Source organism: Cupressus sempervirens, chromosome 7 (assembly GCF_028749045.1).
Source record: "Cupressus sempervirens isolate cs-2001-9-10 chromosome 7, ASM2874904v1, whole genome shotgun sequence".
Lineage (NCBI taxonomy): Eukaryota > Viridiplantae > Streptophyta > Pinopsida > Cupressales > Cupressaceae > Cupressus > Cupressus sempervirens.
In genome coordinates this window covers 68394850-68421906 of record NC_143124.1, presented here as the reverse complement: position 1 = coordinate 68421906, position 27057 = coordinate 68394850, and the positions used below count along the sequence as shown (strand labels likewise).

Here is a 27057-nt window from a genome sequence, read left to right as displayed (position 1 = left end):
CAATGCCATAAAGTCAATCTTATGAACATATTTTCAATTAGTATTCTATTAGAAAAACAATTTTATAAAAAAGTTTACCTAACAAACAAGACAGAACCTTCAAAACTAAAATATATTCAAAGCTATCAATATTATTAAACATTAAATTTAAATAATAATAATAATTTTTAAAATAAAATAATTATTATGCTAAAATTAAAAATTAAAATAAAATCTATATTTTAGCGGATAGGCTATTTGTGGGAACTTTGTTTCCAAAAATTGAATTTTTAATGGAAACGTTGTTAGTTGGTCGGAAGAGTTGTCAATTTGACTGGAAAATTATAAATTCTTCCCGTCTCCACTTTTAACTCTTGTTTTGATATTTACTTTTAACTATTATTTTTCTTTTTTGTTTATTTAAAAAAATAATCACTCCACATTAGCTTATGTTGTGATATCTTTTTGTTTAATTTTTTATTTTTAAAATTGTTTTAGATTTTAGTTTTTGAATTATTTAAAAAAAAAATTTGTTAGTTTAGTTTTTTCTTTAAATATTATTTTTTTATTTTTATAATTTATTTAGTCAATAAAATATATATTTGTTAGAGACGTTACTTTTATTTTTTTATTTTTTTGTAATTGTCTTATTAATTTTTCATAATGAATTTTTCGATGGATTTTTTAAAATAATTTTTTCATATTCGATAAATTGAACTTAAATAAATAATATTTATTAATCTATATAAAATATTTTAGTAAATATTATGTTATTTAAATTTAAAATTATTAATAATCTAATTTGTTCACATAAGATAATATTTTAAATTTCCACTTTTAACAATTATTTTTATTTTCCTATTTATTTAAAAATAATTACATGTGATCTCCACATTTTTTTTGATAGGTAAATGACCGATGCCTAGGTTATTTATTATTATTAAGATTGATTATTAGTATGTGTTAATTCATCAATATATTTGAACCCAAGACCTCTCTGATGAGAGACTCGCAATTTATCAATGCATTGTAGGCTCTTGCCTCATGTGATCTCCACATTAGCTCATGTTGTCATCTCTATTTATTTAACTTTTGATTTTAAAAATTACTTTTAAGTTTTAAATTATCTTTTATATTAGTTTAGTTTTTTCTTTAAATATTTTGTTAGAGACTCGTTTTTTTTTGTATTATTTTTTTGAGCTCTTATTAATTTTTTATAATACATTTTTTGATAGAGTTTTTTTAAATGATTTTTTTTTTTCTATTTGATAAATTGAATTTAAGTAAATAATATTTATTAATCTATTTAAAAGATTTTGTGACCTCATTATTGGTAATTTTCCTATCATGGTCCAAGGTTTCGCAGTCTTCAGGTCTATTTGGAAGGCTTGGGACGATGTTATGAAATTCATCACTAACAAGGATTTTCATTGTAATATTCAACTCCATGGTGAAAGATCCATTTGGTGGAATCTTCACCTAAATGGTAAGCCTTTGGCCCTCACCCAAGGGTGTTCTGCCAAACTATGGGCTAAGAAAGGTATTAAACATTCATAGATCTCTTTGAGCAGAATCAAATCACTCCTTGGGATGAGCTTAAAAACAAATATGATATCCCTGATTCCCATAAAAGAACTTATAACATGATTGTGCAAGTTGTTAATGGTCTTCCCACTATATGCCATGTTGATTCTCAAAGGCACCTTAACTGTAATTGGCCTGGTGGAGTTGTCACGAATCTACTTAAGGCCAAGAATATTTATAGAATCCTTGATTGTAATACATATATTATTGATCATGTCAATGCTATTCGGTACTCTTCTTATGATGCTGATGTTTGGAAAAAATACTGACATCTTGTGGAAGAATTTTGTTGAGCCTAAAATTAGATGCTTCAGATGGTTAGTCATGTTCGACAAGCTGCCTATTAAGAGAGATTTATCTAATTCTGATATTTGTAATTTATGCAAAGTTCCTGAAACTGGTAGACATATTCTTTTAGATTGTACTTTTGCTAAAGGAATATGGAGAATGTTTGGCATTGTTTATCCTATTGATGTTAATATTCTTGATATTATCATTGGTCATATTAATGGTCTTCCTAAAGATACCAATTTATTTTGGAATATATTGTCGTCTAACATTCTCTGGTAGATTTGGAAGTGCAGGAATGAGGAAAGGTACCAAGGTAAGCCAAGGGATCTTACTGAGTTTTTTCGAAAACTTACTTATTTTAAAATTTCTTTGCAAGTGCAGGCTACTATGCTGATCAAGCGAGACAAGATAAGAAAGTTCCTTCATGATGAGCATGTTGTTTTTTCTGCTATGAGTTGAAGCATGGATACCAATGGTGTAGAACCCTAGATGATTTGCAAGCTTTTGAGCATGCTTGCATTAGGCTGAACAGAGAGATCAATAAGAAAGTGAATATTAGAAAAGAAGATTTATTCAAGCTAATGCTAACTCAAGAACATAAAAGCGTTGTTTGGATGGAGGGTCCCTTAGGTTGGACTGCTTGGGTGGACATATAGTATGATTTTCTTAGTTAGATAGTCCTTCTTCTCCTCTTTTTGCTATTTTGTATAGCTGATTTTGTTCTTCCTTTGTGAGGCTTGGCCTCCTTGTTGATTTTCATGGTGGCTCTTTGGTTGCCTTGTATTTTCTGATGCTCTTATATCTAATACAAAAAAAAATTATTAATAATATAATTTGTTCATATAAGATTATATTTTAAAAAATAATTTTATTATCGAGCACCTATCGACTTATTGTTGCAAGGATAGAAACATGCAACTATTAGTACTAGAAGTGTTGGATTCTAATAGTACAATGATGAATCGTGAGCCTCTTATCTAAGAAATGTTAGATTCTAATATAATAGAATTTTATACACAATTATAATTAATATTAATAAATTATAATAATCAAATAAATACATATTATTCAATATATATTATTAATATTTTACTATCTACATCACTATCTTATTAATATTTTACTATCTACATCACTATTGCACTTTCTTTGTGCATAATAATAAGAGAACCAATTGAGAAAAGACGGAAAGATTTATTTGAAAGAATTATGAGGGGGCTCTTTTAGATTGAAAAAATTATATGCACTATAAATCAATGTAAACTGTACAAAAAAAAACAATAACAATATATATATGTGAGAGAAAAAATTCAAAAAAGCTAAAAAGGGAAAATTTAAATTCAAAATAAATTAATTAATAAGAGGGAAAATTAATGAATTGGATGTCTAAAGGCGTGGAAGGTAGGACACGGACTTGGGGACAAAGATAACAACAAAGTGGAACAGCTTAGCCTATTAGCTGCTCCACAGCTTTGCCGAACTCTCCATTTTTGCTTTGAGTGTTGTCGCCTGAACGGTTGTCTGTATTATCTACCGTGTGTATGCGTGAATATGCGGCCTATGCTAACACACATACTTAAACACAATCATTGTATGCGGATTCATCCTGGAATGAACATTGGATTGTTTATCTGAAAATCAGCCGACAAGACGACCTGTTGCCTTCTATCTAAAGGGAATTGCTTGTTAGATATCCTCATATTTGAGGTGTTTAAGCAACCAGACCCTCTAAGAATGAAGGATTTAAGAAATGAAATTAACCTATATGATTGTGCAGATTAATCTAGAATGAGAAATGCATTCTAATCTAGGAACAATTGAAACAAAACTAAATTAACGCATGCATATTGAGCTAAATGAATTTAAACTAAGAACGCAAGATGTATGCAAAAACATGAGCAAATGTGAGTATGAATTTCAACAGCAATTCAATGCAAATTCTAATTCATCCTCTCTCAAAATGAAGAGATGAGGGTCTCTTAAATAGACTTTCCTAGAATCCATCAACGGTTGAGATTGATTTCAATCAACGGTCAGGATTGAAGATGAAGTTTAGTCATAAAGGAAGATTCTCAAATTAAAGGGAGTTAACTGATTTAATTTGAGTAGAATAAGGAGTTAACTTATTCAATTTAAGTAAAATAAGGAGTTAACTGATTCAATTCCTTTTTGATCAACAGTGAACTGGAAATTTCCTTTTTTGAAGTGAAGAGAGATTTTGGTGAGATATTTAATTTAATAAAATGAGATATGCTCTCATAATTACCTTTTCTATTTAATTAAATAATTCTATTTAATTAATTAGAGACACTTTCTTATTTAATTAAATAACTATATTTAATTAATTAGGAATTACTCCTATTTAATTAAATAACTTTGTTTAATTAATTAAAGAATAGTCTTCCATTTAATTAAATAATTTTCTTTAATTAATTAGAAATACCTTTCCCATTTAATTAAATAATTACATTTAATTAATCAAGATAGGCGTATTTATTAAATTAAATAAATTTAATCCCATAGTACATTAGCCTTAGGAGATAATTTAATTTAATAAAGTATAAATACTTTTAAATTAAATTATAATTAAATCAAGTAGGTTTAATGTGACTAATATGAGTACGTACTATAGGAATTAAATAAGAAATGTGATGAATGCATATTAGGGTCTTCTGCATCTGACAATTAAGTCAAGTAGCGAGTAGCCGAATAAGAATTTGCCTAATGAAATTGGACTTTAGGATTGATCAGAAATAGACCAGAATTGGTTGAGATGGCAATGAGCCAATTTTGGGGTATTACATTTTGCCCCTCTTTGAATGAATGTGCAAGCAGCACGTTCAATTCAAAGAAAATCAAAAAGTATGATGGGCAGGTGAGATTGGTTCCGAAGTTGATGACACGAAGACCAATTGATAAGCTTTTAAGGACTATCTCTAGAACAGAGCTTAATCCCAAGGAACCCAAATAGAGCACCTAGATACCTAAGATTGGTAGCATTTAAAAGACTATCTCTAGAACAGAGCATAATCTTTAAGGATCCAAGCAGAACGTCTAGATACCTGAAATTGATAAGCATTTAAAAGGTTTCTTCAGAACGAAGTTTAACCTTTAAGGATCTAGATATAACACCTAGATACCCGAGAGTAATAGCATTTAGAAGACTATCTCCAGAACAGAGCGTAATCTTCAAGGATCCAGATAGGACACTTAGATACCCGAAACTGAAAGCATTTAGAAGATTATCACTAGAATGGAGCTTAACCTTCAAGGATCTAGATAGAACACCTAGATACCCGAGAGTAATAGCATTTAGAAGACTATCTCTAGAACAGAGTGTAATCTTCAAGGATCCAGATAGAACACCTAAATACCCGAGAGTAATAAAAGATAACAAGGTCCAATCTTGAGTCGTAGAATCATCCCCAGAACGAGGCTTGATCCTTAGGAGTCAAGGTTTAGACTGTCCCAATACCTGTCCATCGAACTTTGAGAAGAATTGTTATAAGGTTGATTAATTGATGAAAAGATAAGATAGATAGAAAAGATGCCAGATAGAAGGAAACAAGATGCCCCGAGTGATGAGATGCCCCAAGTGATAAGGACATAAGATGGGAACCAGATGCCCCAAGAAATAGGTATTTATTGATGTTAATCATCCTGCCCCCTTCGGGAGCGAAATCAAAAGATGACACACCAGAAAGATGATTTGAAGCAGTATATCATGAGATATAGAAGAAATCTAAGATTCAGTAGAATATAGAAGAGATCAGAACAATCGAAAGAAGATTTAGGGTTGATTTGAAAGATTACAAAGTCGCAAAAATCAAGTTTGACCAAAATTTTATCAAATTTAGCCACGGTTGATTTGAGTTGACTATTTCGGAAACAATTTTTGAAAATATGGAGAATGTAGAGATGAAAGGATTCCAAGAATCACAAAGTATCAAAAAATTTTGGGCTGCACAAGCGTTCAATCACGTTGATCCCCAAAATTTTAAAATGCATTTATGAGGCTCTTAAGTGTGTTAGATTTTGAATTTGATCCTGAAAATGGATCTAGAACGGTCCAATTAGCCAGGAGTGTGATTTTTGCGCAAATTTGAGCACTTTGAAAAATTTGGTTCAACAACTATATAAGGGCTTGAGGGGTCATTTTCAATTCATTTGTTCTTTTTGTCTTCTATTGATTTGAGCTCTGAGAGAGACATGGCAGTTAGCGTGAGACATCATCGATTCGAGTGCTCCAGATGTCACAGCTGCCCAGCAGACTACGGACCACCGGTGAGTCATCGAGTCCCTTCTTTCATACTTTTGTTTTCATGCATTTCGAGGTCATTTATTGCACATTTTAGCATGTTTTAGGATTTTCAATTCAGTCTTTATGCGAGGCCTATGTCTTCTCGCGCGAAGATCTTCTTTCTTAGCGCGAAGAAAGAGGGTGCGTTGTTTCTTCGTACACGGTCGGAGGATCTTCGCGTGGACCGCATTAAGTTTCGCGCGAAGATTTAGATTCTTCATGGGAGGCGATTCGTTTCTCACACGAACAACTCTTTTTTCGTGCGAGCAACTCTTTTTTCGCGTGATGGTGAGATTCTTCACACGAAGAAAGAATGATTTCATGCGAAATTGGAGAGCTTCACGCGAGATTTCACAAATCTTGCACAAAATTTTGTGACAATTTTGTTTAAAATTTTGATTTTCATACTGAAAAATTGCTTTTTAATTGGTTTTGGTGCATCGTTTCGAATTGATACTGATCGTTTCATTTTTTGTTTGTTGTTTGTTGTTTTTTGTGTGCAAGAGTCTTTTGGTGACGTTTCATTCAAGTCTCATTATCTAGCATATGGGGAGTTATTGCGGAGTCTTGATGATGCAGATCAGGCTCACATTGCCCGATTGGGTTTGACCTCTCTATGCCGAATTCCAGCTGTGATGGTGAATCACGGCTTACTCACAGCTTTGGTGGAGCGTTTCCATTCAAAGATGAACACCTTCCACTTGCCGATGGGAAAGATGACCATCACTCTGAAGGACACCTAGAGGATTCTGAGGATTCCTTTTCACGGTGTCCAGGTCATCTATGATACAGTGCCCTAAGCAAGGACAGAGGCATTATCTGTTGTGTTCGGGAGAGAGTTACCGAGGGGTAGAGCCATCAGCTGGGATGATCTGATGCATACCTATGGACCGACACACAGGCTGGCATCCGTGCTTGGTATATTTCTGAGCTACTTCTTATGTCCTGAAAAAGGATAGCATGGGTTGGAGTGCGGCTGGGGTGCCATGCTTCGCAGGATGTTGGAGGCACCAGAGATCTTCGGGTGGGGTCAGCGCATGTTGGCCCACCTTTTCCATGAGATGCATGAGGTCATCTTCCATGAGAAGAAGACCATGGTAGCAAGGGTATATGTATTATAGATTTGGACTTGGGAGCATCTTCCTGTATGTCGGCCAATTTTTGAGGATGCCAGAGAGCCCATGGAGTCATACATATGTAGATATCAAGGGCATATTACCCAGGCCCACCTAGGTAAGACTGAGCACTGGCAGACGCATCTTGATGACCTGGTGTCCATTGTATGGCTTCCCTAGAGAGAGACACAAGACTAGGATGATGCCCCCAAAGAGCTGCCATGGATGTTTAGTTCTCGACCTCTGGCAGGTAGGACGACATCAGTTATTGAGAGATTTTCTATTTCACGAGTGTGGCAGTAGTATGGCCGTCCCTAGGACATTTCACATGAGTGTTGTGCCTATGCTAGGGTGCAGAAGGATGCTGAGCGGGGATGGCCTCCACGGATGGATCCAGGGTGATCCATGATAGATATCCACTGTCTAGCTACAGTTCAGTGGGACTACCTGCCAGAGGTAGTAGATGCAAGGATGATGCTTGCATATCAGGAATTTTGATTGGCCATTCGTTCCCACGCTTCACAGATCCACTAGGGATGGTAGGGTAGGTACAGAGACATGTGCCCCGGTAGCAACAAGCATAGCCACAGTCGCCAAGTCAGCCACAGATTCTGCCATAGGTCCAGCACTGGGTACAGAAGATGCCTATTCCCCCACGTCAGATGGGATCAGACCCAGATGTCGGGGGCAGTGGGACAAGACACAATTGATGGAGGAGGCAAAGGACAAAGGAGCAGGCCCCTGAGCAGGAGATACCATAGTAGCAGGCACCACCACAGCGGTAGGCACTAGAGATGCTTGATGAGGATATGCCGGATCAGCTGGTAGGTGGGGTGCAGGACATGGTACGGCAGTATCGTGAGCAGGTTCGTCAGGCCTCTTGACAGTTGGGAGAGTTACAGATTGCGGTGGCGGTCCGGGATGCGCAACTGGTGGAGCAATAGAGGGACACTTATCTTTGGAGAGAGCGCGCCGAGACTGTAGAGCAGAGATTAGAGCTAGCACAAGATGAGATCTGCTTCTAGTCAGCTCAGGCAGCATACTATAATGCGGCATATACGAGTGCAGTACCTGATGAGACACTTCAGGTGCAGTGATTTTCTTAGTATGCATGAGAGTCTGGGGGTGCATGACCTCCTATCAGGCCAGATATGCCGCCACTGCCTCTGCCACCTACTGCCCCTACTCCTCCTAGAGGCGAGGGTTCGAGATAGAGTTAGATGATCTGTTCTTGATCTTTGATTTTGTTCCCTGGCTATGTATCGATTGCTATGCCAACACCACATGTATCATTTTTGATCGATTGCGCTTGAGTAGCACCCATTTTTGTATTGACCCATTTTTTTGATATATATATATACAAAATCTTGAGCTGAGTATTCCTGTGTACATGTCATTGTCTGTGTTGTTTTACTTTGATGTACATGAGATGTATGTTGTACTTAGATAGAATGCATATGTATGAACTGACATCTCACGTAGTGTTCCGTGTTTTTGCTTGATAGTCACAAGTATTCCATTAAGGAGCATGAATTAACAAACCAAATGTTTATGCAGCCGTAGAGGAATCTGATGCATGTGGAGTAGGAACAGAATGACCATCGAATTGCATGCTTATGCAAATGAAGTATGTAATGCAAGACTGTTAAATGCAACCCTAGGTCTGGTTACCAAGCCTCGATATTTAATCATCACCGGATATAAAATAAAGCCCGTATGTTATACAATTCCCACTAACATTGCAATCATGGAAATATGAATATAACATACGTTATTGGTTTGTCAGGATTAAATGTAAGCATTCGAGGCACAAGAAGCCAGAATGACCAGAACATTTGTCCCTTTTAATGTAGCAAGTTAACATAAGCATCAGAGCATAAACGCTAGGATGACCTGAATGTTGCTTGCATGACAGGCACACCAAACACAAGGGAAATCCCTCTTATGCTAACTATTCAGTATTCATTCTATCCATAACGAACCTTGCATTCGTAACCTAAGAAAGAAGTGCGCTAGATATACTCACAGTGACCCGTACATTCACTTAGTAGGATGAGTATCAGTATTTACTGTAGCATGAAGAGTTTACTCCAACAAACAAGGAGAAGAACCAATGTCATTGATGTATCTGTATAAAAGGAGTCGAGGTACACACGACCATCCAATACGAGATGGAGGCTCTTATAGTGGACACCCCTCTTATAGGAATATGTCAACTAATTGGAACTAAACTGCAAACAAAAAGCAAAGAAAAGATCATGCCCCTAGTCATTACTTCTCTAGTCAAAGATGACATCATCGAGTTGCTCGAGGAGATATGATAAAGCAAAAACAAAGCAAACAAAGAAAAAGCTCAGCATATCCAAACAAGTATATCATTTTTGAGTTCAATGTTTTGGGATTGATGTCAAGTGTCAATGTCCAGAATACATTTGAAAGAAATCTCTTCAATAGGGTGACAACAGTAGGTAGATGTAGTCAGAACGACTGGTGACTGAGGTCAAAGTGGAATCTTCATGATGAAGAACCTAAGAAGGACTGAGCAACAATAGGCAGACACAGCCAAGATGATTGGTGACTTATGCAAGAGAGATCTTCCATAAAGGAATGTGGAAACATAACTCGAGCAACAGTAGGTGGACATAGCCAAAACAACTAGTGACCATTGCGAAAAAGATTCTATGAGTAGAATCTCAAAAATAGTGACATTAGCGATAGTAGGCAGATGCAGTGAGGACCACTGGTGACTGTCGCAAAGGAGATTCTATGAGGAGAATCTCAAAAAGAGTGACACTAGCGACAGTAGGCAGATACAGTGAGAACCACTGGTGACTATCGCGAAGGAGATTCTATGAGGAGAATCTCAAGAAGAGTGACACTAGCGACAGTAGGCAAACGCAGTGAGAACCACTGGTGACTGTCGTGAATGAGATTCTATGAGGAGAATCTCAAAAAGAGTGACACTAGCTATAGTAGGCAGACGCAATGAGAACCACTGGTGACTATCGCAAAGGAGATTCTATGAGGAGAATCTTGAAAAGAGTGACACTAAGGGGGGATGCCCCCGAGCTATGACAAGACTCAATCATGGATACATGAGTAGAAAGCAAGAAAGTAGGAAAGCGAAAGCGACTATACAGAAAGCTTGAAGGTACGCTGCCAGATGAGGCATTGGGAACAAGAGGCTCCTGTTTACCAGGTTTTCACCTTCTTGGCAAGATTTTTCTTTTTTTGCAACCATGATGCCTGTTTCCAAGTTTTCATCAATGGCACTTTTCTATTTTTCAATTTTTTTGTATTTTTCTCTTTTTGATTTTTTTGTATTTTTGAGATTTTTCACTTTTTTGGTGTTACCAAGGTGTCTATTGCTAGATTTCCACCAGGGTAACAATTTTTTCAGGACTTTTTCTGATTTTTAGATTTTTTTCAAATTTTTAGAAAATTGTCAGAGATTACTAGCTCTTAAGAAGGATTACCTTGATTGTGTTCCAATGTCTAGCAAGGTGTAGGACAATATGTAGTAGCAAGCTGGTGGATAAGTGGAGATGGATAGGCAAGGAATATGAAGCGGTGAATGTTACCCTCAAGGAAATCCTTCATAAGATTACCCAGGCTAGGGAAAAGGATATAACAATACAAGCTCAAGGTGTAATGAAGGGTATCATGTAAGTAATCCACGAAAATGACCATGTCAAGAGATTGCTAAGAACTGAAGTTTTCTTCTTTGTTTCGTTGATCAAGACCAAAGGGTTAACTGAATAGGATAGCAAAGTTTGTTATGGAGGTTATAAGTGAATGACTTTGGAAATGAGGACATCTAAAGGATAAGCAAGATCATGATAGGATGTCATGGATGGAAGAATTACGCATGACGCCTGTTTACTAGGTTTTCATCATGGTACTTGTCCAAGGTGCCACAAGAAGTGGTTTTCACCATAGGACAGATTTATTTTTCTTTACTTTTGCTACCAAGGCACCTATTTCCAGGTTTTCACCAAGGCACATTTTTTTCTTTTTTTTTTTCTTTTTTTCTTTTTTTCTTTTTTTTTGGATTTTTAGAGCTTTTGGAAAGAATCCAAGCCTTTCTCAAGTTAGATAGCACTCCTATAATGTAAGTTATGATAAGCCAAGGCCATAGCAAGGTACGCTCAAAGATGTTGATAAGGTAATGGAGGGAGATAGTAGAAAAGATATATGGAGGACAAGGTTTAGGCTATGGATAAGATAAATGGGATGGAAGGATAAAAGGTGGAGGATAGAAAGTGGAGTGGATAGGGTAATGAAAGGGATGCACAAGGGGAGAAGAAAAAGTGAGCAAGATCAACATTGACACACACCTTGAAGGGTGATGGAATAATGGAGGAAATATGGATGAAATAATATGAGGTTTAGATGTATGAGGTGGTGGAATAATTTTGGAGGAAGGTGAAGTAGAAGGCTTTGAAGCCTTTTTAGGAAGATGTTGGGAAGAAGGTGGAGTGAAAGCCTTTGGAAGCTTCAATGTCAACTTTGATTTGTTTTCAATATTCAAGTCCTTCAAAAGAGACTTGGGAATCCATATAGCTTTTGATTTTTCATTAGATGCTTTGGAACACATTTCTTCAATAACAAATTTAAGAACCCATACTTTCTTTGGTTGAGCTCTTTGAATAGTGGACCTTTGCGGTCTCTTTTGCATATTTTCCTTCTTGACATTCACATGTCGATTAGGGGAGACATAGTGAACTTTTGAGGATGGATTCATGCACTTGTGTTTGAATTGATCATCCAAATTTCTTCCAAAGGACTTGGGATTTATGGATGAATGAGGCTAGTATGACTGGTTTAGATGGAAAGGTGGATGTGAAGAGTTCAAGTATGTGTATCTTTTTTGATCTTGGGGTAGGGAAGGAGGAATATGTAATGAGCTAGTAGTGGCAATAGGAGATAGAGGAACATAAGGTCCCAATATGGATGGAAGACTTGAAGGTTTTAGCTTAGATGGGTAGGGACCAAGGATAGATTTAGAAGATGTGAATGAACCATGAGTATGGATATCAACATCTTTAGAGTGAGCAATATGACCAAAGTCATCAATAGATTTATGAGTAACTATTATAGGAGCAATACCTTTGACAGGAATATGTAAAGCTTCAGCATAGTTTGGAAGTGAATGTAATGAGGTAGAATAAGAGAGCTAGGGAACATTTTTCTCTTCAAAAGGAATTTTGGGTAACATAGGAAAAGTATCCTTCTCTTGGTCTTTTGTAAGGATGGTGGAAGGAATATCTTGATCTTGCTTAGTAGAGGTGCATGACATGGGAGATGGAGGACTATGTGGCTCTTGAGATGGAGGCACGAGACCTTGGAAGACTTGAAAGGGGATGAAGGAATCTTGGTCTTGATCAACATTTGTTTCTTCATCATTTAAGTGGTCCTCTTGACATGAAACCAAATCCAAGGATAAGGGAGTATCTGAATCTGTATTCAAATATATTTCTAGAGTCTCCATAATAGGCTCTTAAAGGGACAATGGAGGAATAGTTGGATTGGGGATAATAGGAGGAGCAACACATGGAAGTTTTGGATCTTTGCTTTGTGTAGTATGGGAGAGGTTTGCAGCTAAGTCAAGATTAGCTTGAGTTTCCTTTAAAGGTAGTCCTTGAGGGTACACATAGTCAATTGGGGGAGTAGTGAGTTCTTTTGGTGAATATGTGTTGGAAAGATTGGACAATTTAGAAGGTGGATGTATGTTGGAGGAAGTAGAAGTTGTGTTTGAACCGTTACTAGACATGGTTTCATGAGGTTGATCCTTCTTGAGAGTAGAATCTTTAGTAGTTGAGAGCTTAGATTTTTGAATTATACCATTGTCAAAGAGATCTTGGATCTTGTTTTTCAGCTCCTTACAATGGGAAGTTTTATGTAAATTATGTCTATGATAGACACAATAGTTACTCATAAAGGAAACTCCCGCCAAAGTGAGCTTAAGTAAAGTAATGAGTTTTTCTTCAAGAAGTTCTTCCAAAGTTGATTCATAAGATCTTCCCAAAGGGGTGAAATCACGCTTTGGTTTAGGTTCCCAAGGTTTTTTTTTAAAGATATTCCTAGATTTCTTGGGCGTATGTGAGGTGTTCTCAGATGTCTTGGATTCAAGATCACAAGAATGTGATTTTTGGTTGTCATAGGAGGAAGGGAAATTGTCTCTCAAGGAGAATTTGTTCAATGATGTTTCATCTTCCTCCTTCAGTCTTTGAAGTTGAGCGCTCATTGATTGGATTAGTTGCTTCATGTTTGCAATAAGTAGCTCTTCTTCCTCACTAGGAATATTGGATTTAGCACATTTGTTGTTAGCCATTTTGATGTACTATGTTTCAAGTAGTGACAGCCAAGTTTTAGAACATAAGTCAAGTTGCCACAGTCATAGACAATCACAAAAAGAAAAAGCTTAGAAAAGGACCACACTAGAATGGAGTCTCAGAAAAGCAAGATAAGAGTGCAGTATACTAAGGTACGAATAGTCTAATTTGAAGGCTAGAACAGCCAAAGATTATGACTATCATGACATGGAGTACAACAACCACTAAAGGACAAGAGCAAGATAACTGAGAGACAAGACTAGTTAAAGTATGGATCACAAGTCATTAGCTAAGCGAGATGCCACTGTTTGAGACTGTTTGCAAATAGAGAACAATAAATGGATGCAGAAAAAGATAGTGTTCAATACGTAAATAGCTAAAACAAACTGAATGTGATAATGCTGACACAAGATTTTGTGTGAAAAACCTTTATAGGCCGTGCGAAGAAGTGTAGGAAATGACCAATTTTTAGCAAGTTTTTGACAATGTTTCAACAGAGTTTCGTGTGAGAATCTACAATGGTCGCGAGAGACAGGATCTCAGATTTGGCAAGAAAACAGAACAGCAAGTCCCTAAAGTTAATCGTCGCGCGACTGTAGTGAAAAGTTGAATTATTTTGATAGTTTCAATTTAATAGGCATAATGTTTTGACAAATTTTGATCGTTTTAGTAACCAGGTAGATAAACAGGCTCTTAGAACAACAAGCAGGTGATTTCAAGCACGTATGAAAACAATGAGCAAGGGCAAAAGCAACCTTGTGCATGAACAATCAAGTGACTTAGTTTGTGCTAATCCCTAGGAGAGCTATTTGTGTATGTTTTCAAAAAGTTTTGAAATCATGCATACATCTCTAGAAAATAAAAGTTGGCCTCTCTAAGGTTTTTAGTAATGTTTTGACTCTGTAACTTTTATGACTCACAGGGGTGACCTCCAATCCCGGCGCACCGAGGTTTCAACACAGTCTGAGAACTTAATCTTCAAGAGCTGCTGGGGAGATCTGACAACCCACAATGAACCACACCCATGGAGATTTCTTCCATAAGGACATTTATATAGCGGTTGTCACTACCATGTCAAAAATGGCTATTACCGCTCGAGGTTCCATCAACGCAGTATTCCCTGTAGAGGGATTGTCTACTATTGTTAACCTTCTCTAAAGGTGACCGACTCACAATAGTGTACCACAAGGGGACTTAGCTTCCAGATTCAAGGTCTTGACACCTTTTCACTTTTAGCCCAATCAAAGCAAACAGATTAATCTGACATGCTAAACTAAGAGTATCTCTTAAAGATCTATGATATCAACTCCTAGTGATCTATCAACCTCTCCGGAGAAAGGATGCCTCAATCAACAAGTTGAAGATTCATCTATCTGCGAGATACTCAAAGTATCCTCCCCACCTACAAGGAATCCGTTGTAGAGAGGAGTTTCACTAGGAACCCACTCTCTCAAGATCCACGAATAGTGTTCATGAGGCCTAATTACTATGTGTGTACAGATGTTAATTTCTGAAAGCAAATCTATCCAAAAGTAGTCAAAGAGCACAAGGTGGTACACTTAACGCTTTAACTAATGCGAGGTGAGTCCAAAGATGTGGAACATTTAACCCCTCACACGAGCCAAAATGAGTCCACAACTTAGAAACTAGTGAGTTCTAGAAAGCACAAAAGGGTTGCCTAGTGGAGCATTTAACGCTTATTTCCTGTAGAACCCTCCCCTTTAACGTGGTGCTGATCTTGCAACCACATGGTGAAATGAGGGGCCGACGGATTAGTGAGTCCAATAACCCAAGATAGCTAATTAGATCTATCACTAGTAACTAAGCTTGCTAGATGAAACTAATAGAGATCACAACCTAGTATCAAATTATGCATATATTGTAAAATGAGAACATGGAAGGAAACACACACAAGCTTAACACGAGAGATGTTCATTTTAGCTCCAAATGAAGTGTTATCAGTCAAAGAGAATTACCTGGTAATCCTCGCAACACGCTTAGTAGATGTTTTACCTTTTTTAGCAACTTTATCATGCTTTTCCAATTATCCCGCAAACTACTGTTATGTTGTTCCAAAAAATTAGAAAACACAGAAAAACCAAAAACAGTGAGCAGTTAGCAAAAAAACTAGAAAACATGAAAATCAATGAAAAAAATAGCATCTATCAGCAGAGTCTCGCGCAAAATTCCTAACAGTCCGCGCAAAGAAGTTTTACGACCCATGCGAAGAAATAGGTGTCGCGCGAAGTTTCGCGCACTCAAACGATTTCTCGTGCGATACAGAAAGAATCTTCTCATGAATATTTTGGATCCTCGCGCAAAAATGAATAGTTTCACGCGAAGATTCCCAAATCTGTACGGAACAGTACGGACAAAGAACAAAAAAATGCAGAAAGAGGCCAGAAAAATTGATTTTCCCTGCCCCACGGTGGGCGCCAGAAATGTATGCATAAATATGCTGCCTATGCTAACACACACACTTCAACATAGTCATCGTATGCGGATTCATCTTGGAATCAACATTGAATTATTCATCTGAAAATCAGCTGGCAAGACAACCTGTTGCCTTCTATCTAAAGGGAATTGCTTGTTAGATATCCTCAGATTTGAGGTGTTTAAGAAACCAGACCCTCTAAGAACCAAGGATTTAAGAAATGAAATTAATCTATATGATTGTGCAGATTAATCTAGAATGAGAAATGCATTCTAATCTAGGAACAATTGAAACAAAACTAGATTAACCCATGCATATTAAGCTAAATGAATTTAAACTAAGAACGCAAGATGTATGCAAAAACATGAGCAAATGTGAGTATGAATTTCAACAGCAATTCAATGCAAATTCTAATTCATCCTCTCTCAAAATGAAGAGATGAGGGTCTCTTAAATAGACTTTCCTGGAATCCATCAACGGTTGAGATTGATTTCAATCAACGGTCAGGATTGAAGATGAAGTTCAGTCATAGAGGAAGATTCCCAAATTAAAGGGAGTTAACTGATTTAATTTGAGTAGAATAAGGAGTTAACTTATTCAATTTGAGTAAAATAAGGAGTTAACTGATTCAATTCCTTTTTGATCAACAGTGAACTGGGAATTTCCTTTTTTGAAGTGAAGAGAGATTTTGGTGAGATATTTAATTTAATAAAATGAGATATGCTCTCATAATTACCTTTTCTATTTAATTAAATAATTCTATTTAATTAATTAGAGACACTTTCTTATTTAATTAAATAACTATATTTAATTAATTAAGAATTACTCCTATTTAATTAAATAACTTTGTTTCATTAATTAAATAATTTTCTTTAATTAATTAGAAATACCTTTCCCATTTAATTAAATAATTACATTTAATTAATCAAGATAGGTGTATTTATTAAATTAAATAAATTTAATCCCATAGTACATTAGCCTTAGGAGATAATTTAATTTAATAAAGTATAAATACTTTTAAATTAAATTATAATTAAATCAAGTAGGTTTAATGTGACTAATATGAGTACGTACTATAAGAATTAAATAAGAAATGTGATGAATGCAGATTAGGGTCTTCTACATCTGACAATTAAGTCAAGTAGCGAGTAGCCGAATAAGAATTTGCCTAATAGAATAGGACTTTAAGATTGATCAGAAATAGACCAGAATTGGTTGAGATGACAATGAGCCAATTTTGGAGTACTACACCGTGCACTCGACTAACTACATAATTTCCTTGTTCCTTCCTTTTTCAAGAGATACTTTGTAGGTATAGGCAGTGCAATAAAGGAAACATCCAATCAATTCCATGTCCTTTCACAACTCTTCTGTCTTCTGCATGCTTTCTTGTACTACACGTCTCACATTCTGCACTTCTTCCATGCAGTTTCGCAATCCTTTCAACATTACTTTTGTAAATCCCTCTGCACTTTCGGTCATTTCTTCCCTCTAACCTCACAACATGTACGCTACCTTCATAACCCGCACCATCCATTTTACCAATTAGTCGGCCTTTCACCTTTCCTCGATTAAGAGAAAAGCAAGACAAAGCCTTTTTCCTTAGCATGTCAGCTGGAAAAGAAAAGCAATCTAATTCAGCCAGCATAGACATTGGCATCTAGGCAATGTCTATATTCAGGGGTAAAAGCAATTAGAGGCATCAAGACGACAATACATCTAGTTGATCGGGCGCATCCTAAGGAAGAAGACTTCGTACTACCTAAGCCTGCATTGCCTCTTCATCTCCTTTCACTGCAACCCGGTCCCATGGCGTCTACTTCCACCAGCGGTAGTAAGGGAAGGGAAAAAGTTATGGACCCTTTTGATGGACTCGCACCATCTGCCTCTGCCTCTGCCTCAAACCCCATGAAAAAGTCATCCTATGATGTTTTCATCAATCATCGTGGACCAGACATCAAAGCCACCCTGGCCAGCGTTCTCTATGGCATTCTTACTGGTATGCAACTCTCTATTTTTTTGGACTCAGAAGAGTTGGAATCTGGTGATTTCTTTCCCCGGACATTAGCATCAACAATGAACAGCGCTTTGCTATATATAGCTATTTTTTCCAGGAGCTATGCACAATCACCCTGGTGTTTGTCAGAGTTATCGTTTATGGTAAAATCCAGTGCCACAATTATTCCTATTTTCTACAAAGTAGATCCTAGCGATCTCAGATGAGCAAGCCAAGGGAAAGGACACAGAGTATGATCAGAAGGGTAGATACCTCGAACACCTTTAGGAGTGGAAGGGGACACTCCACACCGTCTCATTTTACACTTGTGAGATCATAGAAAGCAAAGAGTAAGTATCACACTTTCGGCCTTCCTATTTTATTTTAACAAATGTGTATCCCTCTTCATTTTAATATGATTTTAACTTCAGCATGGCATAACATACTGTCAATATTTTGATTTTTCAATGTTTTTACTTGTTCAGCAATGAGGATAGGGTGGTGAAGAATACTGTGAATATTGTAGTTAAAAAGCAAAATACTCGGTAGGTCTTGAAGAAATAGTAGAAGATTTCGAGATGAGTACAATGACAATCCAATCTTTTGAGGGTGAGGATGACCGTGAGGGAGATCAAGGTGTACAAGTTGTTTGAATTTGGGGCATGGGTGGTTCTGGAAAGACCACCCTTGCAAAAGAGTTGTATAATCAAAGATCCTCTGCATTTAAATGGTCTAGTTTTGTATCTGATGTTCGAGATGCCTCAACCAAAGGAATGCTAAATGAGAAGCAGAAAAAAATGCTACATGATCTCAGTTTCTTAAATGTATCATTTGACAATATTGAAGATGGTAAGGAAACTCTTTCACAGTATTTGAGATCTGTTAGAGTATTGATTGTCCTTGATGATGTGGATCATGTGGATTAGTTGGATGCTCTGTTGCCTGCAAAAGATACACTTGAAACAAGTAGTCTAATCATTGTTACCATGAGAGAGTATGACGTCTTTATATCTTGGGGCATTGCCTCTATATATAAGATGAAAGAACTTGATCCATTTTATGCCAAGAAACTATTTTGTTGGCATGATTTTATACAATGTTTTCCTCATCATGGATTTGAGGAGTTTGTTGAAGAATTCTCGAAGGTTTTTCATGGATTGCCTCTATCTCTTAAGGTAATTGGAGCACAACTCTATGGAAAGTCTCATAAAGAATGTTGGCAGTCTTTACTGCATAAAATTATGAGGGTATTGCCTACTGATATCCAACAGGTACTCAAAATAAGTTATGATGCCTTTGATTATGAAGAAAAAGAGATGTTCCTTGATGTTGCATGTTTCTTTATTGGAGAAAAGTACACCGTTCCAATTGAAATATGGGGTGCTGGCTATAGCAGCATCAAATTGGATGCTTGGCCCGCCCGAATACCACATACCCCATACATCCATTTCATTGAAACTATTAGATCTAACATTAGTTTTAAATTATGTCAAATTCACTTTCTAAGTTCTTATTTTCATTTTTTTGATATGTTCTTTCTATTTACTATATATATATATATATATATATAATAGTTTTAGTATATGTATTATTTCATAATAATATTATATTCTTTTATTATATATTTTAGAATTAGTTTTAATTCTTTAATTTTTTAGCTTTATGTTTATTAAATTATTTTTTATTTTTTAATGCATAATGATTTTACTATATAATTTTTTATACAATAATATTTAATAATATTCAATGGTTCAATAAATTAGTTTTAGAATTAGTTTTGATTCATTGTTTTTTAAATTTTATGTTCATTTTTACTATACTTAATTATTAAAATTTAATATTTTATGTAATTTTTTATTTATTGTTAATGTACAATTACAATCTAATTTAATATCATTTTTTAATTTAAAATAGCTAACATACATAAAATATTATTAATTTATAAATTAAATGTTATTTAGCTCAATTCAATTGATTAAGCTAATACAAATAATTAAACTAAATAAATCTTAAATAAATTTAAGAATGAACCTAATTGAATACTAAAATAAAGAAAATAAACATTTTGTAATTTCTTTTAAAACTCTAGATTAAAGTGCTAGTTTGAACATCTATGTATCTCATAAAAAATAAATTATAGCACTATGTAGATATCAAATTCAAAAGAAACTTTATCATCATGTATTACACAAAATTTAAAAACCATGACATTTTGAGTCAATCTTCAATAACAAATGATGTCTCTATCTACAATTGTGCTCCCCATAGTTTGGTAATAAGTAATTAATATATAAATATGAGATCAACATGTGGTTATTCGAAAAAAAATTGGCCACGGTCCTCCATATAAATATTATCAACACTTGCAAATAAATGAGTTTGTTATAAGACTAATTGCTAAATTAAAAATTTAGAATTCATTATAAAGTTGAATAAATAATTTTCTTACCATCTCCACCTTGCATTGTGTCAATGATTGTTATTGTTTGGTTAAGATCAAGAGGAAAGGATAACACATGCTCTTGGATGTTGTTTTGGTTATTTACTGTTGTAATGACATTCACATTTAATAAATCAACACACAAACACATATATATTAAATACACAAAACATAACTTGTGTATTAAAGACACACAATTTATGAAAGTACCTTTTTTTGAAGAATTTGTCTTAAATTTAACTGTAATCCACTCTATGTTTCAAAGGATTCTATAACCTTGATAACCTTAACCTCATACTGCAGAAAAAACATTGATTTAGGAAAAAATTACATATAATTAATTGTATAAAAATAATTGATTGAAACAAAAAATAATAAAAACATAAGCAAATACAAAATATTTCAAATAATCTAGAATTCAAATCAGTGAATCTTACCTCAGAGATTGCAGAAAGACCCAAGGAGAACAACTTATCAAATTGAATGAAGCCTTAGATTGTAGAAAGACCCAAGGAGAACAACTTATCGAATTGAATGAAGCCTTCCAATAAAAACATTTTCCTGCCGATTTACCTTATTTTCCCGCCTAAAATACACTCACGAACATATGAAAAACAAAAATAAAAACTAGAAAGAACATAGCAAAAAAACGAAAAAAAAATTAGAAAGTGAATCTTACATGATGATAAAGTTTCTTTTGAATTTGATATCTACATAGTGCTATAATTTTTTTTCTGTGACGTATAGATGTTCAAACTAGCACTTTCATTTAGAATTTTAACAGAAATTACAAAATACTTATTTTCTTTATTTTAGTATTCAATTAGGTTTCATTCTTAAATTTATTTAAGATTTATTTTGTTTAATTATTTGTATTAGCTTAATCAATTGAATTGAACTAAATAACATTTAATTTATAAATTAATAATATTATATGTATGTTACCTATTTTAACTAAAAAAATTGATATTAAGTTAGATTGTGATTGTACATTAACAATAAGAAAACATTAAATTTTAATTATTAAGTATAGTAAAAATGAACATAAAGTTTAAAAAATAATGAATCAAAACTAATTTATTGAACCATTAAATATTATTAAATATTATTGTATAAAAAATTATATAGTAAAATCATTATATCATTAAAAATTAATTTAATAAACATAAAGCTAAAAAATTAAAGAATTAAAATTAATTCCAAAATATATAATAAAATAATATAATATTATTATGAAATAATACATATACTAAAACTATTATATATAAAACAAAAACAAGAAATTAGAAAGAACATATCGAAAAAATGAAAATAAAAAATTAGAAGTGAATCTAACATAATTTAAAACTGACGTCAGATCTAATAGTCTCAATGAAATGGATGTATAGGGTATGTGGTATTTGGGTGAGCCAAGCATCCAATTTGATGCCACTATAGCCAACGCTGAAGTATGGAATGGATTGGGGTGGACTGGTCTACACACTTGGGAAAGGCTTTTGAATAAATGTTTGATTGAGTATGATGATTACAATTATATAAGAATGCATGACCACCTAAGAGATTTGGGTAGAGATATAGCAAGAAAACAATCACCTTACCGCTTTTTTTTCCAACAACAAGATATTATTCTTCAAAATCAAGAAGTAAGATAATGTTTCCTTTAATTGATGTCATTTCTTTTATTTTTATATCTAAATAAAATAAAACAATCTTCTGGTTAGACTAGCGTTTATTATCAAATTTGTATTGATTTTACAGTTAAATAGCTATCGAAGAAGTGAATTTATTAATGTTCAAAAAGCTCCCCACCGCATAATCTTTGTTAGCCATGTTTTTCCTAACTACAGTTGACTGTTGTTATTTTAGCTGGCCCCTGTATATAGGTTTTCAATTAACCTTTTATTTGACACCTGTGAAGTATGTTGACATTATAAAACACAAACTACAGTGACATTATTTATTGTAAAAGTATTCCTTGTTGACTGTTATGTTCTATCTGTCATGCAGCCATTTCATTCTAGCGGCTTGCAGCGTCAATTTGTCCCTGCCTGACGTCATTTCATAACAATATGCAGGTCCATTATTTTGCTATTTTTTTAGTCGGAGTTATTCTCTAGCTATTAGCAATGCACTTCTTTAGTTCTTCAGTTATAGAAAAAGCTGCATATCAGTGAAAAGTTCTTGCCAAATGCTGGCAAGACAGGGCAATTTTAGAAAATAGGGGAATCAGTAAAGCTCAAATGACTACACTACTAGCAAGTAGTAAACATGTTGATATTAGTTTTCTACAACTTTGTAAGAAAACTCCTAAATTTTTGATATGCTAAAGTAGGAAATTCGGTACTGATTACAAAGATCAAGCAAAATACCTTTTTAGGTCAAGAGAGTGCAGGGCAAATGTATTATGATCAAACACATGATAAAAACTATGACAAAAAATTTAAACCAATATGATAGTATTGATCATACCATGATTATTGTTGAAGGAAGCCTAATATGTTTTTTAAAAAATTCAAAATGATTTCTGCACTTAAAGTACAGATAAAATATCATCCTCTCCAATTTAAACAAAATGATAATGAGAGATCTTTAAACATCTTATTTTTATTTCAGTATAAAGAAAATGTTGATGGGTTAGGTTATAAGATAAACACAACTCATGCCTAGCTCTAATTGCTGACAAAATTACACTCAACTTGACAGGCAATATAACAAGACAATATTTAGAATTTTACAATTTTAACCCATTTTTTAGTCCACAATTAGGATAAATATGAAGTTTTGGTCTACCTGTAACAAATATTTAATTACCCTGTGAAGTGTGTATCATTAACTTCATCTTTGAATTTATCACCGTATTGGGTTTCATTAAGATATCTTAGTATTGTTGGGAGGTTGGTGCTTTCGTCCCTTCTAAGTGAAGGTACTGTTCAGCATAGACTGATAGATTTGCGACATGTGCTTAATCACCTCCATGGGTCCTTGTCTTTGGCTATTGTATTGTTCATTAACAACTCGAGCTTTTGGTTTAACAAAAATGGTGATTCCAACAAGTGGTATCAGAGCGTTGGGTTATGGTTCAAATCCCTTGGGTCATGCTAAGGGGGGATTATTGGGAGGTTGGTGCCTCCATTCCCTCTAAATGAAGGTATTGTTCAATATAGATCGATGGATTTGTGACATGTGCTTAATTGCCTCCCGCGGATCCTTGTCTCTGGCTGTTGTACTGTTCATTGACAACTCGAGCTTTTGGTGTAACGACAATGCTTATTCCAACAACTACTACTTCTTTGCGTGTTATGAGAAAAAAAAATCATCTTTGGACTTTTTCTTTTGATACTACTTTCATCTCGCTTCACCTCTTGAACCATTTTAAGGACTTCAAAGATTCTACTTCATGAGGTCTTTGAGTATCTTTATTTGACAAAGATAAAGGCCTTTCTTTAGATGCTTCATATCACTTGACTCTTTAAATCAACTCACTCTCTCATATGTTTCTAGGTGTTAAAAACTATAACCTCGTGCCCATTTGCTTCATAGTATTTTGACTGCACTTTTGACGACTTCACGGTTCCTTGCCATGTCGATTGTTCCATTTAGTCTTTATGATCACAATGCTTGCCTCTTTGTTTGATAAAATTCTTACAACTTTGTCCTTAAAATTTTGCTATGACATTTCTTTAAGCTATCATATGACAACATTGTTTTATTTGTCCACTCAAGATGTTGTCTTCTCCATGGACTTTTAATAGCTATATGACCTATCATTTGTTTTCATTTGTTCACTATTACTTGTCATCGATCTAACTTATGATGTTAGATTATCCTTAAATCTTTTTGACTATGCTAAGATGGTCCTCTGCCTCTTTATCGATCTCCATTGGTATTGTTAGCTTGATGGACTGCAAAGTTTACCTTGTTGTTCGTAAGACTTCTTATTGCTGATTGTCCATTAAACTATATTCATGCAATGGGTTTCTAGAGAACTAGACTCACCCGGCCATCAATAGGTGAACTTTGGACACACTCTTAGCACTTTCCTAAGGAGCTTGTGTTAGAATATATAGTCCACCAATATAATTGAGAGTGGGGGGGGGGGGGTGTGGTGAATCAATTATCCAACTATATCACAATTATCAATCTTAATAAACTTTAACCATATGAGCAATATAATCAGAAACCATAACAAAATCTCTATATTATTCCTTGTAGAAGAATAGAAATGAATAGTACTTCTCCTTCCTCTTTCTCTGTCCTGTCAACCTAACTTATGCTCCTTCTGATCTTGTAATCAAAGCATACAATTCACATCCAATAATCCCTTGGATTGCTTACATGCTATGCTCCTTTTCACACTTCCTTAATTACTTCACATACTTCTTACATTACAAACAAGGAAAACATCTTTTCTTTATACCATATCTTCAAAATAATTCCTTAAGTCAGCCTTGAAGCTTTCTCAATTAATTATAATAAGATAATTAATTAATTTACAATTACAATAGCATTGTTGGTTCACAGTCTATACAACTTCTCACACGTGCGACACTAGGGCTTGTGCATTTGTCGTCGTTGTCATTAGACTGTCATAACTCACTGGTTGACTGCACAGCATCAGATTATATCTTTGTTAGAAGATATAATGCAAACATCAAAAACTACTTCTTAGTTACTTTGACTCTAAATCGCTCTGTAAATTAGGTACAACTTCCTTACATCTTCGACTTACGTGTTGCGCATTTAACCACATCATTAGGACATAGTGAAGAACATGTCCATGAATGCACATCATCAGAAAATCAAAACCTTGTCTGTACAACTAAGATCTCTGTTTGCTACTCTGTCAGTCTTCACAAATTTATTGCTATGTTGACATCAATGACAAACACAGTCATGAATGCAACATGTCAATACTCTTCAATGCTTACGATACTTCCCCAAAGGAATATCATCAGCATTCATGCTAACAATCTCCCGCTTTGGTATTGATAGCAACATAGGTGAAAAACATCTAGGTTCCAAGAATACCAAATAGTACTCTACTACTGTTGATGTTCTCATCTTTTCAAATCCTCTTTATCAGTCAAATATGAAAACCTTTGGAATACTGCTATGTTTTTCTTCTTGTTAGGATCGACAATAGTTTTTCATAATAAATAACTAACCATACATATCTCCCCCATAGAGATATTCCTCTTTCATCCTTACATGTATATTTCTAAATCTCCCTAATAAAGTAAAGATTTTTGTCCCATTCATATTTTTCTTGTGCATTCTCTCCCCCATTCAGCTAGAGGGTGTTTTTCATGTACATATCTCCCCCATTGACATTAATGAAAAAAGTCTCATTTATGTCAATATTACATCTCCAAATTACAACTAGCTTGAGTGTCCAAAGACACTATTCAAGACCAAATACCAAGAGTCCTCAATGACTCAACTCATCACAGATACTCCCCCACATAGGAAGCATCAGCATTCAATCCAGTCTAACAATAGTGCACTATGCCATTGGATTAATGCACTCACTGCATTATCTACTCATAAGTAGGCAGGGGCATAACCCCAAGCATACCTTTCAAATACTGAAATGTATCCTTAGGCAAAGGCTTTGTAAAGATATCTGAAATCTAATCTTTAGTGCTTACATACTCTAATATGATCTCTTTTTCTGTTGCCTTTTCTCTCAACACATGATATTTAATAGATATATGCTTAGTCTTAGAATTCAACATAGGATTCTTAGACATACTTACAGTATTTGTGTTATCACAACGTATGATAACAGGTTTTGTAAATTCAATTCCAATATCTTTCAACATCTGTTTCAACCACATAACTTGATTACAGTTATTTGCTACTGTTACATACTCTGCCTCAGCTCTACTCTACGAAATGCAATCTTGTTTGTTACTTAGCCAAGAAACCAATCTTCCTCCAAGAGAATTGCTCCACTACTAGTGCTCTTTCTATAATCCATAGCGCTTGCCCAATCGCACTTGATCTATCATACCAAATTCCATAGTCAGATGTTCCTTTCAAATATTTGAATATCCTCTTTCCTGTTGCATAATGATACTCTTTAGGATTAGCTTGAAATCTAGCTATACTCCTAATTGCATTTGGTATATCTGGTCTGGTGTGAGTCAAATATTGCAAACCTCCAATCATGGATTTGTATTTCTTCTGCTCAATTGTAGGTGTCTCATCCTTGCTGGATAACTTGTGACCAGTTATCATAGGTGTACCAACAAGCTTACAATTTTCCAATCCAAATCTGTTCAACAAATCTTTCAAGTACATAGCTTGTGAAATAAAAATACGATCACTGTTCTGCACAATCTGCAATCCTAGGAAAAACTTCATTTCTCCTACCATACTCATTCTTCATCTCTTCAGCAAACTTATCACTTGTTTCATCATTACCTCCAAATATTATGTTATCAAAAAATATTATTATTATCAACAAATCATTTTCAATTTCTCTCAATTATAAGTTACTATTTTTCGTACTTTTAACAAATCCAAGCTTTATCAAATATTTATCCAATCTTGTATACCAGGTTCTAGGCACTTGCTTCAG

At 34.6% G+C, this 27057-nt stretch overlaps 1 pseudogene; it reads left to right on the top strand.

Annotated features, from left to right (window-relative positions):
- The first annotated feature begins 17847 nt into the window (after positions 1 to 17847).
- The window catches only part of LOC149545526 (disease resistance protein Roq1-like), a 105519-nt pseudogene continuing 96309 nt past the window's right edge, over positions 17848 to 27057 (top strand).